Genomic DNA, 13,042 nt, shown 5'->3' with positions numbered 1-13,042 from the left:
TTCAGTGGGACTACCCCTGCTTAGAACCCTCATGTTGTGCGACAACAAACTCCCCCATCGAAGTCCGCTTCTGTGACCACCTACCCGCATCTGCGACCTCGCAGCTGCGGAAGATTCCTCGCACGTGTGCTCCCAGGTCTCCTCCATAAATTTTGCACCTACGACCCGCAACAGCGTGACCGCACCTGCGGCCACTCCTTCCGCAGGTGCGATAACACCAGTCTTCCGGAACAATAACATTCCCTCAAATCCACGATAAGGACTTAGTCGAAGCCTCGAATCACATCAAACAAAATCAAAATTTCAAATCAACGATCAAGACCTTTATTTAATCTTTTAAACTTCACCGAACGCGTCCGAGTTATACTTAAACATCTCGGAATGACGACAAACTTTACGTGGAAGTCATAAATCACAATACGAACCTATTCCATGTCTCGGAATCCCAAATAGACATCGATAACACCATAGTCCACTTCAAGTCAAACTTAGGAATTTCTAAAACTTTCAAAATACCAACTTTCTACAATAAGCGTCGAAATGCTCCTGGGCGACCCGATACCCAACCCGAACATACGCCTAAGTCTGAAATCATCATACGAACCTAGTGGGACCCTCAATTCCCGATATTGAGATTGTTTACTCAAAAGTAAAACCTTAGTCAACTCTTCCAACTTAAAGCTTTTGAATTGAGAATTTTCTTCTGAATCAACTCTGAACTTCCTGGAATTCAATTCTGACCACACTTACAATTTATAATGCATGAATTAAAGCTATTCAAGTCCTCACTGCCGAACAATGCACTAGAGCTCAAAACGACAAGTCGGGTCGTTACATTCTCCCCCACTTAAACATACGTTTGTCCTCGAATGTGCAAAGAATCATTCTGGAGTTGACCAATATGACTATTTAACACCTCGTGCACCTACCCGTGCTACCACAACCCACATGAGCATATTAGCTCGAGCGAGACTGAAGATCCTCCCTTTTACCTTAGCAAACAAGCCTTAGGACCAAATTTCAACATCCAAAATTCTCCACGAGACCTGATTCCAACATACGAACACCATAACAATCTCAACCCACTGTACCAAATATGATAATGCACCCATGCTAATATCACACAATGCATCGCATCGTATGTCCATAATAACATCCTCGGACTATAATTGCTGCAAATTCACAAACTAGATACTCGTAGTATAACCTCATAGCACAGATAAGCCAAGTCTCAACTCTCATAATACTGCAACAATGAAAGAGATGTGCAGGAACTCAAAACCACCCGTCAAATCAATAACTCATGGAGTTTCTCTGCTTGACAAGAACCGTTACCTCATTCTGAACTGAATAGTGGCATTTTCTCTTTAACATACCATACATAAATCTGATCGCACTGACTTCAGGTCCAATAACCTCATCTCACCCAACACAAGAAGCTCCGGTAATAAGCCACCTCAAACACTAACTAAAATGTTGTATGATGCCTTCAATGCGCCAACAAGCTACAACTCGAATATGACACATAAGGAAGAACAAACTCTGGCAAAGAACTACCCAGCCCGCGTAACGAATAAAACGGCCAACAGATGCTATATACCTTTCTTAGAGAGGAGAAGCAAGACAAACAAAAATAAGTATAGGGAATCGAATCAACATCTCATTGTTGCGACGTGCAACCCTGTCATGCCCTAACCTCGGGGAGCGCGGTCGGCGCATGACGGAGTGAACCCGGTCGAGCAAGCCTATCCAGCCTTTCCTACCCGACTCATTCATGATCCAAAAAGGGAATGTATCACCATTTGTTAAACAGGGGAGAGATCGGTTATATAAATATGAAAACATTGCTAGTCCATTTCTACTTAAACACCATATGCCATAAATAAGTTTCTAAAAGTACATACAGTTGACAATCTAGTGGATGAATTTCAAAATGTAATGTGACCCAGTAGCCATCCCGACACCCATACATGACCCACATAAATGTCTATAAAGCCTCTAAGGATACAAAATCAACATCACAATGCCGGCAACAAGGCCCCGGCAATACCTCAAAATATGGAAATTTACACAAAAGAAGGACTACATAACCCCTGGGAGTAATGGGGGCTCATCAAGACTGCTGTAAGGAGAGAAATAGAGCACCACTATCTACGATCGACTCTTTCTGCGATGTAACCACCTACATCCATTCAAAGATGCAGCGCCCCCGGCAAAATGGATGTTAGCACTTTCGAATAGTACTAGTATGTAAGGAAAACACAAATCTTATTAGAATGAATAGTGAAACAAATAGAAGGCAGATACAAAAATCAACAAGTACTTCACAGAATTACAAGGAATCACCAAATAAGGATCACATAGTTCCGATTCATTCTTTCCATCTCTTTTAGGGTAATAATCAATAGTGCCATGTGCCACAACTCATAACCTCTTCCCCTTTATTATTCGTACAAGGCAGCATCATCATCCATGTTACTAAGTGCTATCATATAAGTCATGCACACATAGAGAAAGAAAAGAAAGGCTTGAAGAACATAATCACATTTTCAAATAGCATGATTTCAGGGTAAACACTAGAACAATTATGGAACATAAATCTTCCAACCCAACACATTATGGCAAACCATTTAGTATGATCAACTCGGAACTCACACCAATTATTCGGACACCAAGAGTTCAATTCTAAGAAGAAGAGGGTTAGCCATACGTACCTTATTTGAGTCTTTCCCTAATTCCTAGGACAAGTTCCGGAACCCTTATCACCTTCAATCTATTTAACAATGTAGCACAATTAAACTCATTATTAGGAAATTGATCATAGCCCTAGCTCACTTGAGCATTATATCAAACATTGTGTGTTTGTTGGGGTCCATGGCCCCTTTTTAGTGGAAGATTTCCCCAACCCATTCCCTATTCTTCCCTATTTTTGTTTTAGCATTCCCCCACATACGTTAGGATCACATGCATGCAAGGTAACCACCATAATCCCCATGAATTACCTCACTAAAGGTCCATTTTAGCTACAATAGGGAATTGAGAGCTTGGGTGATAGAAGTTTACCTCTAGGAAGGGAGACCTAGGTGCCTTGATTGTTATTCTTCAAGAGGTTTAGGCTTGGGTTTGATGAACAATGGATGGAGACCCCTTCCCCCCTCTTTGATCCACCTCTCTTACTCTAATTATCAGAGAAAATATGCTTTGCCTAAGGGGGATGTTTTAACGGAATGGGGTTCGGGTTTTAAATTAAGAAAATGGTGGCCCCGACACAGGTTTGCGGTCGCATATGCGGCCGCATATTGGTTATGCGGTCTGCAAAGTGTCCGCAGAAGGAGCCTCAGGAATATATGTTTTCTAACTGAGTATGTGACCGGTATGCGGTCCGCATATCTATTCTGCGGTCGCATAATGCACCACCGAACTTCCCTTCGCAAAACTTCAAGGCAGATATGCGATCAACATGCGGCCCGCATAGCGATTATGCGATCGCATAATTGGGCCGCTTAACTAGCCTCAAAATTGCCCAACTTTCTATTTCACTTTGCAGTCATTATGAGGTCCGCAGAGTGATTATGCAGCCGCATAATGGGCCACAGACACGCGTTCTTTTGAGAAACATATTTCTCTATGTCTGTAGGGTACTGTTCAATCCAGAAAGTCTGAACCGCGGCGAGCTTGCGAGCCACGAAGAATTTCCACTATAATAACACAAGAGTCCAACTCGGCACCACAAAATCCCGAGTTTTATGAATTTCACGGGTCCTTACAAACCCGATCCACACATGATACCGTTGTGGCGTGCAACTCGATCCAAACATCACAATGAATAAGGAAATACCCGTTGACCCATAATGCTCATACCTATTAAATGCCAGAATACCGAGCACAAGCACTCCAAGTGCATAAATACGACCTTGGGGATATGGATAGTGCCACGCGCTACAAAAACTCAAGCACGACTAAGGTACAATATTGTCAAGCTACATAAGACCATAAGACACGTGCTAATTATCAAGTTGTCTCGCAACCACACGGCATCATAGAGTATTACAGAGAATAGCTGACGACATGATTAACATCCAACACCCAAAGACTCCTCCATAAGCAATGCTATGCTAAATGAACATATCCTGGAAGGCCCCATAATAATTTACCTAAAACCTTGGGGTTTCGTTGTGCCGAAGCAGGCGTATGTGTTAATGATAGTAGAGATTCACTGCGGTACGGACATTTTGAATCAAACTGTACGTTGGGGAGTTGAAGGGAAATGCTTGGCAGAAAATGACATTTCTGCGGCCTACTACGCGCCTGCAGAATTGCTCTGTAAGCCGCAGAGTGAGGCAGTCAACTTGGCAACTTTTGGATTTCATTTTGCGGCCAACTATGCGACCGTAAAATGATTTCCCGGGCCACACACTGATCACAGATCCAGCATGGAAATTTCTCGAAGGGAGGTTCTGCAGTGCATTATGCGACCGCAGAGCAGATCTACAGACTGTATAATGGCCGCAGAGTAAGGCAGACCTACCAGTTCCGGAGGGCCATTTTGCGAACAGCAAAAGCACTATGCGATAGCATATGCAACCGCAGACCTGTGTCGGGGCTCCTATTTTTCTAATTTTTAAACCTGACCCCATCCTAATAAAATACCCTTTGGGATAATATTAAGGGGGAAAACATATACTTATAGGGAGATGGAGTGACATAGAGTGAGAAAGGGAGTTCCTAAGCTTCATCCACCAATTCTTACTCAAATCATGGAATATTAACAAGGAAAGCACACTAGTTCTTCATCCTAGAGGTAAGTTTCTACACCCTAACTCTTGATTTCAAAATTTAACTAGAAATGGGCAATTAGTAAGATAATTCATGGGTATGGGAGTTGTTCATCTTGCATTCATGTGTTATCAAAGAGTTTAAGAAGATTGTTGAGCTAAAAATGGTAGGTAATGAGTTTGGGATGACGAAACTCACCATAGGAGGACCTTGAAACCTTAATACACACCTAGTGTTTGATAAAATGCTCAAATGAGCTAGAACCATGATCATCTTCCTAATTGCGGTTCAATTTGTTACATTTCTAAAATAGATTGAAGTTGCTAAGATTTCCGGAACATTTTAGAGTTTAAGGAAACTCAATTGAGGTATGTTGGCTAAACTCTTCTTTAAGAATTGAACCCCACATTACTCTTGTAAGTTCCAAGAAGTTCACTATGAATCGATTATTCCGAATAAGCCTTGTGATAAATATGTGTGTCCAATTCGTGTTTCAAATGTTCTTGTTATGTTGTAATATTAATTGAGGTTGTGTTCCAAATTATGGATTGTGTACCTACATGTTGTAGCTCCAAGTCGTGTTTCATATGAAAGTTAATATGCCAAATTGCATAGAGATTGTGATTAGGATTACACCTCCACCCGCATACATTAGGGTGAGGCGACATGGCCGCTTTGTGAGTGGAATTTTGGGTATTGTTGTTACACCTCCATCCACATATACATTTGGGTGAGGCGGCAGGGACGCTTTGTGTGGAATTTTGGCTATTGTTGTTACACCACCACCTGCATACTGGTGTGAGGCAGCAGGGCCGCTTGAGTATAGTTGTGATATTGTGCTTGCACGTCTATCCGCATACATTGGGATCAGGTGACAGGGCTACTTCGTGTAAATATGGTTACAACTAAATATTTGTGAATGTTATTGGAAGCCCTTGATAAATTTGCTTTGATTTTGTTTACCGTGAAAATGGTAACACAATTAAATTTGATTATGGGACTCTAAAAATACGTGATCTATTTTTATGTCGGTTGTTCAGCCGTTGATGCTATGTATGAGATTTAGAAACGAGATAAGAGCTAGGAATAAGGTGATAACCAAACCGATAGGTTAACAATCAGGGCCTCGAGCCTGTCGATCCGGGGCCACGAGGTCGATTTTGGCGCTCGACGGGGAGCTATCGAAGGCAGCTGAAGAGCGACTAACAGTTATAATAAAATCAACGAAGGCTCTTTATGGCCAATGATAAGCAATAAATGATGAAAAACAATGAAGATAATAAATGGAAGCAATATATATCAAGAGAATATATTAGAGAGCAGAGAGAATGTTCTTATGTCTTTAGTATGGAGCAACAGATGCTTACAAAATGACAAGGATCCCCTTTATATAGGAGGGGAATCCCAACATAGTACAAAATACATTAATTACAAAGATATGGAGATGGGACAGCTAGATGATGCCCTGATTTGGGTTTAGAGTAGTCCACTACACTTTGTCAGTCCTAGCCGTGTACCTTGGGAACTCCCCACCTTTACCATAGCCGCGACCGACATTGTCACAAGGTCGAGCGTCGACGAACCTCGAGGGAGGAAACTCGACCGTAGCCTTGTACCCTCGAGCCTTTGAGACGATCTTCTGAGGTACCTCGATGACGGGGAATTGGAACCTCCGATTTCACCGTATACAGATAGTCTCCGCATTTCTATGAGTAGAACGATAAGAAACGACCTTGATAACTAGCTTTTCGAACACTCCGCGATGACGTGATACCGATGATGCAAGCCTCTGTGATAAACGAAACGTCCCGTCGCTTTATCTTTCAGGATTGTTCATAGCACTACCATTTCTTTTTATGCAAAGCAATGATGTCGTTGCCGGTTCAGCTCCCAAGGATGCATTAAATGCGCCTGACAATACGTCTTTCAAAGACACTAATGGCGCCATCGGTTATGCTGCCAACCTTCCTATAAATGGGAACCTCCTGGAATCAACTTTTATTCAAGTGTCTTGCAATATTTGTCCATCATTCCCTTCTCATCGTCTTCGTCCGCTGCTGCCCACCATGTTTGAGGCCCACTGCCCTAAAGATACATGGCGGCGTTCCTACCACCGATACCATAGCCTTTTTCCGGGGCCCTTCTTCGTTAAGCGAGAATATGCCGTTTTGTCGTTATTGTTGTTGTTGTTGTTATTGTTGTTGTTGGCTTGCGGCGACGAGGCAGAGAGGCTGATTTTTCCTAATTCCGGGGAAATGATTGGACTCTGCACCGCTACTCAGGGGGGTTGTCAGATTCTACACCGCTGCTCCCCTCCCCCGACTACCCGGTGCGGTGCCTTACTCCTTTTGCTCTCCATGGAGTGAGGAGGTACTATCTACTCACCATCGTATCCCGCACCGGGATAACATCTCAAGAAATGGCTTACTAGTGAAATCCATACTAGCCAAATTTTTCACCCAACCACTTCTTCACCCGTTTCTGCCTCTTCTGCGTCAGTTTACTCTCCTCCACCACTTTTCTCTTCTTCATCATCCCACTTTCCTATTCTTGATATTCGCCCTTGGAGATATTATTCTGGAGGACCGAGATGAGACCCCGGAGGAGGTGGCGGTCGAAGATATTGTTGCCGAGGATGCATACCCGAGGAGATGGTGCTCGAAGATGCTGCCGCTAGGGATGACCCTCGAGAATAGATTAGGCTCTTGTCCTTTACTATATGTGAATCCTCGTGGGCTTTTGTAATCATATGTAAGGACCCCTCGGGGACTTCTGTAATCATATTTTTATGAATATAAAGATGTTTCTCCAATTTTGTCTTCGATGCCTGCTATATTTTCTTTATTTGCGTTTATGGAGACTCTGAATGCATGACTCTACCGGTTGGTGCCAATATCGAGCCCATATGTGAGTTTTTTTTCCTGACTTTTGATTGATTAATACGGCTTCCTATGGAACCCTTCGCTGTTACTTGGATCGAGCCTGGATTGGACCGATAAACTTGGGTCGCCGAGGCCTTGACTTCTAGTTGAAAAGAAAATAGTGTTTCGAGCCTTGAGACCGATATTTACCATTTAGACCCGCAGTAATCTTTGAGGGGAAATTTTTTCGGAGGACCAAGGATAGGGACTGCCTTTAAGCTTGCGAGGGCAGTCCCCGAGTGGGGGTTCGTTCAAACCCGGGCCACCTGGAAACTTGCTATGAACTTAGCGTAGATAGCCTTAAGTGCTTATTTCCTTCTTGAGAGTCGCCTTTGAGATTGGGTAGTATCCTGAGTTTTGTAATCATGACAATAGCTTCTTGGAGCCTAACTTCTTTTTGATGGAGGTCCTCGAGGTCGGGTACCACCTCGGGACATGCGATGATGTCGTTGGCTTCTTGGAGCCTAACTTCATTCTGATGGAAGTCCTCGAGGTCGGGTACCACCTCGGGACTTGCAGCGGTACGGGGATCTTCGGCCCCAAATCATCACGTGGCATCCCAAAGGCAAGCGGATATACGCTTTTTAATCCATATATAGGGTTGTTTCTGCTTTTTTTTGGAGATCTCACCATTCTAAGTAGCTACCCTTCTTTTCCTGCCTTAAGCCTTTCACAATTTCAGTACCAACGTACTTGCACAAATTCCTGCTTTAGTTCTCTAATTTTGCCATCGCCATGACTGTTACATCGGGGTCTATCAGGAAGAGAAGGGAGAGCTCCGCCTCCGGTATTCGAGACCAATGAGAGCACACCTTGAAGATTACTTCTTTGATAGGAGAAGAACACCTTAGGTTAGTGATAAAAGACCGTGGATGGGAGGAAAAGGTAGCGTTACAGATACCTTTCTTGGATTAGGGCATCACGGATTGTGCCGATGGATTTTTGAACGTGTACACGTATCCTTTCACACTGGGCCCCCTTGATAGGGTTGTGCTCGACTTCTGTATAAAGTATTGGGTTACCCTGGCGCAGATTCATCCATCGTTTTGGCGAATAGTACAAATGATGAGGTTCTTTGCGGAGAAGGCAGGGCTTGAGTTCACGCTCAGCCATCTTATCAGGTTGTACCGACCTTTCCACCATCGAGGCCTGTTAACTCTACGATGGGGTCGGCCACGCATTTCATTGTTGATGATGAAGAAGATGGAGACCGGGAGTGGATGAGTCGATTTGTCTGAGTTCGGACTGTTGACATTATTCCTGCGGAGTTTATGCCATTCCCTGAGGAATGGAATTATACACGTAAGTGGTACACTTCGTGCCTTCTTAGTTTTGTTTATGGCAAATGCTGGCTTCGTAAATGTGCCTCCCTTCCCCTTTTTGCAGTGATTTCGTGGACGCCGTGCGACGTTCCTGATCTACCGGATTGGATTCGGAAGTTGGCGACCCACTCGACCCGCGATGAGCGTAAGTAGCGAGCTTTGCCTGGGGGCAGATAGGGAGAGAAGCATCATGGTACGCGCACTGGTACGTGTTGCGCGACTTTTTCTTTTCCCTTTTTTCATGTGGAAGGGCGCTTTCCATTTCTGCGTGTTAATCTTGCTGTTGTAGGCATTGGAGAGCCTTCCGAGGTGTGGTCGTGCCCCTTTGGAGAATGAGAACGGTTGCTAGCTTCTGAGCAAAAAAATGATAGCAATAAGCAAGGGGTACCTTTGCATGGAGACGACACTCAAAGCAAGGCGAACCTGGACCGGAGGCCCGAAGTGGAAGTATCGACTGAGCCAACTGCGCCCATGGTTTCTGACTTTGGAAAAGAGGTTTCTCCTCCGCCATAGTCCTCTTTTCTGTCGGAGGTATTTTGAGGGGTGCCCGGAACCCGGGGTCATATGTGCCGAGCAACCGTGCCTCGGTCGGGGCTGACTTCTTCTGGGCCGAGGGAGACAAGCTAGCGGATGTGTGCTCGACCATCTAGGAAGCCCAGCGGCTTCACTATGCAGTGTGTTTTGGCGTAGGTTTTCCGAGTTTCGTGCCCTCCCTTCCTTATCGTGTTTTCCTTTGTAGGCTTTTTATAAGCTTAAGTCTGAGCTGCTTCGTCGTGAGGCCAGGCTTCGGAAAGCTTTGGATGAGGAGAAATCACTTAGGCGCCTTTGCAAAGAAATGGAAAACGAGTTGGCATACATATAGTATGAGCCGAGTCGGAGCTCGTATTATGAGAGCTATTTGAAGGAGCGGGTAATTTTTTGTTCCGATTGAGCGTGTGTTCTTTCTTCTAGCTCTTGAGGCTAATGTTTTGTTTATTTTAGTTGTAGAAGAAAACAGAGGACCTGGAGCGTCTCCGGAATGAAGTTGGCCGTGCGAAGCGCGAGTATGATGATTTAAAGGCCCAGGCAGACGCTCAGGCTTCGGCGGAGAAGGGTGCTCCGGGCAAAGCATCTGCCTTTGAGGTTCAACTTTGCTTAGCTCGTGACAATAACTTGGTTCGAATAGAAGTGATTATGAATCTCGAGTATGAGATTTTGAAGATAAAGGCCGAGGTTGTGGACGCCCGGGCTGAAGCTTTAATGAGCCGAACTAAGGCCGACTAGAAAGTGGCGGTCTATTTGAAGGACGCTACCGATGCTCAAGCTGAGCTGAGAAGGATTCTCGACCGCGAGGGCAGGAGCAAGGAATATGCTTGGTGTAAATCTCGAAGGGAAACTTTCTAGGAGATCTGTGCTAGGGGCTTCGACCTCTAGGGAGAGGTGAAGCGGGCGAGGGCGAACGAACGAGGCACTAAGTCACTTCTATCCGACGCCGAGGATAGCGAGGATGAGGCTGACGGGCCGTAGTCCCTAAGGGGAACGTAGATTTCCTTTTCTGGTTCTGCACACAGTATTTCCAAAGTATGTTGTAAATGGAGCTTGTGTTTTTTCGTATATATGTACGAAAGAAAACCTTGTGGTTTTATTTCTTCTGTGTCTCTTCCCGTCTTGAATTTTAGCAAGATGAACGGGTCTTTGAGTTAGAAGGAATCCTTAGATTCATAGTATTGCCTTGAGGCTCATTAGGCTGGCTCGTAGGCTTTTACGCGCTTTGGCTGACGTGAGCCTTTAGTATAAGCCGGCATTTTAGCTCTTAAGCTTTTTCTTTTTGGCATATTTTGATCAATTGTTTTGGGCTCAGTCTCCGAGTCGGATATCGACTCGAGCTCATTTGACCCTCAAGTTGTTGAAATTTAGGCTGGCGACAGTGGCTCTTACGTTTTTGGTCGATGCGACCTTTAAGTGTAAGCTGGCAACAATGGCTCTTACGCTTTTGCTCTAAGGCAGATTTAGTTAACTGTTTTGGGTTCAGTCTCTGAATCGGGTTTCGACTCGAGCTCATTCGACCCTCAAGTTTTTAATTTTAAGCTGGCGACAGTGGCTCTTACGCTTTGGGTCGGTGCGACCATTTAAGTGGGCTAGTGACAATGGCTCTTACGACTTGGGTCGATGAGACATTTTGTGCGGACTGGCGACAAAGGGTCTTATGCCTTGGGTCGATGCGACCTTTTATGTAGGCTTTATTTTTCCCTCGATAAGGATTTTTTGAAAGTTTTTGCCTAGCTCTTCGACGGTTTAATAAAAAACCTCGATTGCGAGTCATTCTATGGCGATGATCGAGCACCTCAGGAGGTTTGGCTCGGAGGCTGAGTATCTTGAAGCCAGTGTTTAGGAGCTGACATGGTCGAAGCTCTTTCGCCTATGTCGAGGGTAGCATGTTTGACCGGTTCTTTTCGAAGTAGATTCGAAGTAATTGAAGGCCTGTGATTTCGTAGCGACGGTCGGGCGTCCCCGAGTCGCGTTAGTTTAGCTGGTATAGCCTTATGACCGTAGTCATTTGTGTTTGGCCGGAGCCACTTTTAGTCCCAAGTGGAGTAGTTTTGGCATCTATATCGAGGGCATGCCTTTTAGGGGTCTTACAGGTTCGATATATAGCCTTAACTTTGAGATCGATTTTATGCCTTTAGTAAGGTCTTACAAGTTTGACATGCCTTTGGGGTCTTACAGCTTTGGATACTTGGTACAAGTATGGTTCATGCCTTGCTCGAGGTCTTACAGATATTGTCAGTTTGTACAAGTGTGGTTCATGCCTTGCTTGAGGTCTTACAGATATTGATGTTGCCTTATGTAGGTCTTACGGGATCGAGCCTGCCCATTGGGGTCTTATGGTCTCGGATTTCTGATAAGCCGATGGAGATGGCGATTGACGGCAGTCCCCGAGTTACCGAGGATTCATCGGCTCGGGAACCATTACGATGGAGATGGCGATTGACGGCAGTCCCCGAGTCGCGGAGGATTTCTCGGCTCGGGAGCCATTACGATAGAGATGGCGATTGACAGCATTCCCCGAGTCGTAGAGGATTTTTCGGTTCAGGAACCATGATGATTGAGATGGCGATTCACGGCAGACCCCGACTGCTCGGGATGTTTTTGACAGAGGAGTCGTTTTTGCAAAAAATACTGAGTTTCTTTTGAAGCGTGAAATGATTTGATGTAATGTATTCTTCGATTACTTGGTACAAGTATACATGCCTTTGCTGTTTAGGACCTTGGTTGTTTTATGCAGACACGGTTTGTTTGACCGTTTGGCCCGGTACATTGTATTTTCTATCGAGACCCTATTCAACATGTCTTAGCTTCTATGAGAAGGTGATCCTCCGGGGGGATGCCCCCCAGTATTTTAGGCTGATTGCAAAAGAAGCCTTGAATACTCGTTGAGGTTTCCTTAGGTGGCATGTAGGTGCTGCCTCGTTAAAAACCTTGCAGGTAAAACCCTTGTCGGGATAAAAACCCGAGCGAAGGAAAAGAGTGCAATGCATGCTTTCGAAACCTAAGGCCTTCGAGAAGTGCTTCGGCCATTTTTATTGGGTACCTGCACTCGGGTTAGCGTAGAGTAAAATTGAAAGAATCGGGAGGAGATGGTCATACCTTAGTGCGGAATGTGTTGGCGATGTTTCGAGCCTTGATGTGTTTTGGTCGCTTGTGATGGGGATGCGGTACGGTCCCCTATTTTGCTTAATCGGGAGTAGTTGAGAATGCGGCTTGTTGTCGTTATTTTGTCGTTTACTTATCCTTCGGCTCCTTCGAAGGCGAAGGTGCCGGTGTCGGGGACACGTCATGTACCGCAAACATTTCCCTTGCCGCATGATGCTCCCCGTAGACGGTTTTAATCCCATCCTTTGTTGGGAATTTCATCATTTGATGGAGGGTGGACGGTACTGCTGTCATACAGTGTATCCATGGCCTTCCGAGCAAGGCATTGTATCTCATGTCTCCCTCGATGACATGGAATTTTACATTTTGGGTTGCATCAGCCACGTTGAC

This window comes from Nicotiana attenuata, unplaced genomic scaffold, assembly GCF_001879085.1.
Source record: "Nicotiana attenuata strain UT unplaced genomic scaffold, NIATTr2, whole genome shotgun sequence".
In the NCBI taxonomy this organism is placed as follows: domain Eukaryota; kingdom Viridiplantae; phylum Streptophyta; class Magnoliopsida; order Solanales; family Solanaceae; genus Nicotiana; species Nicotiana attenuata.
This window is presented reverse-complemented; position numbering follows the sequence as displayed.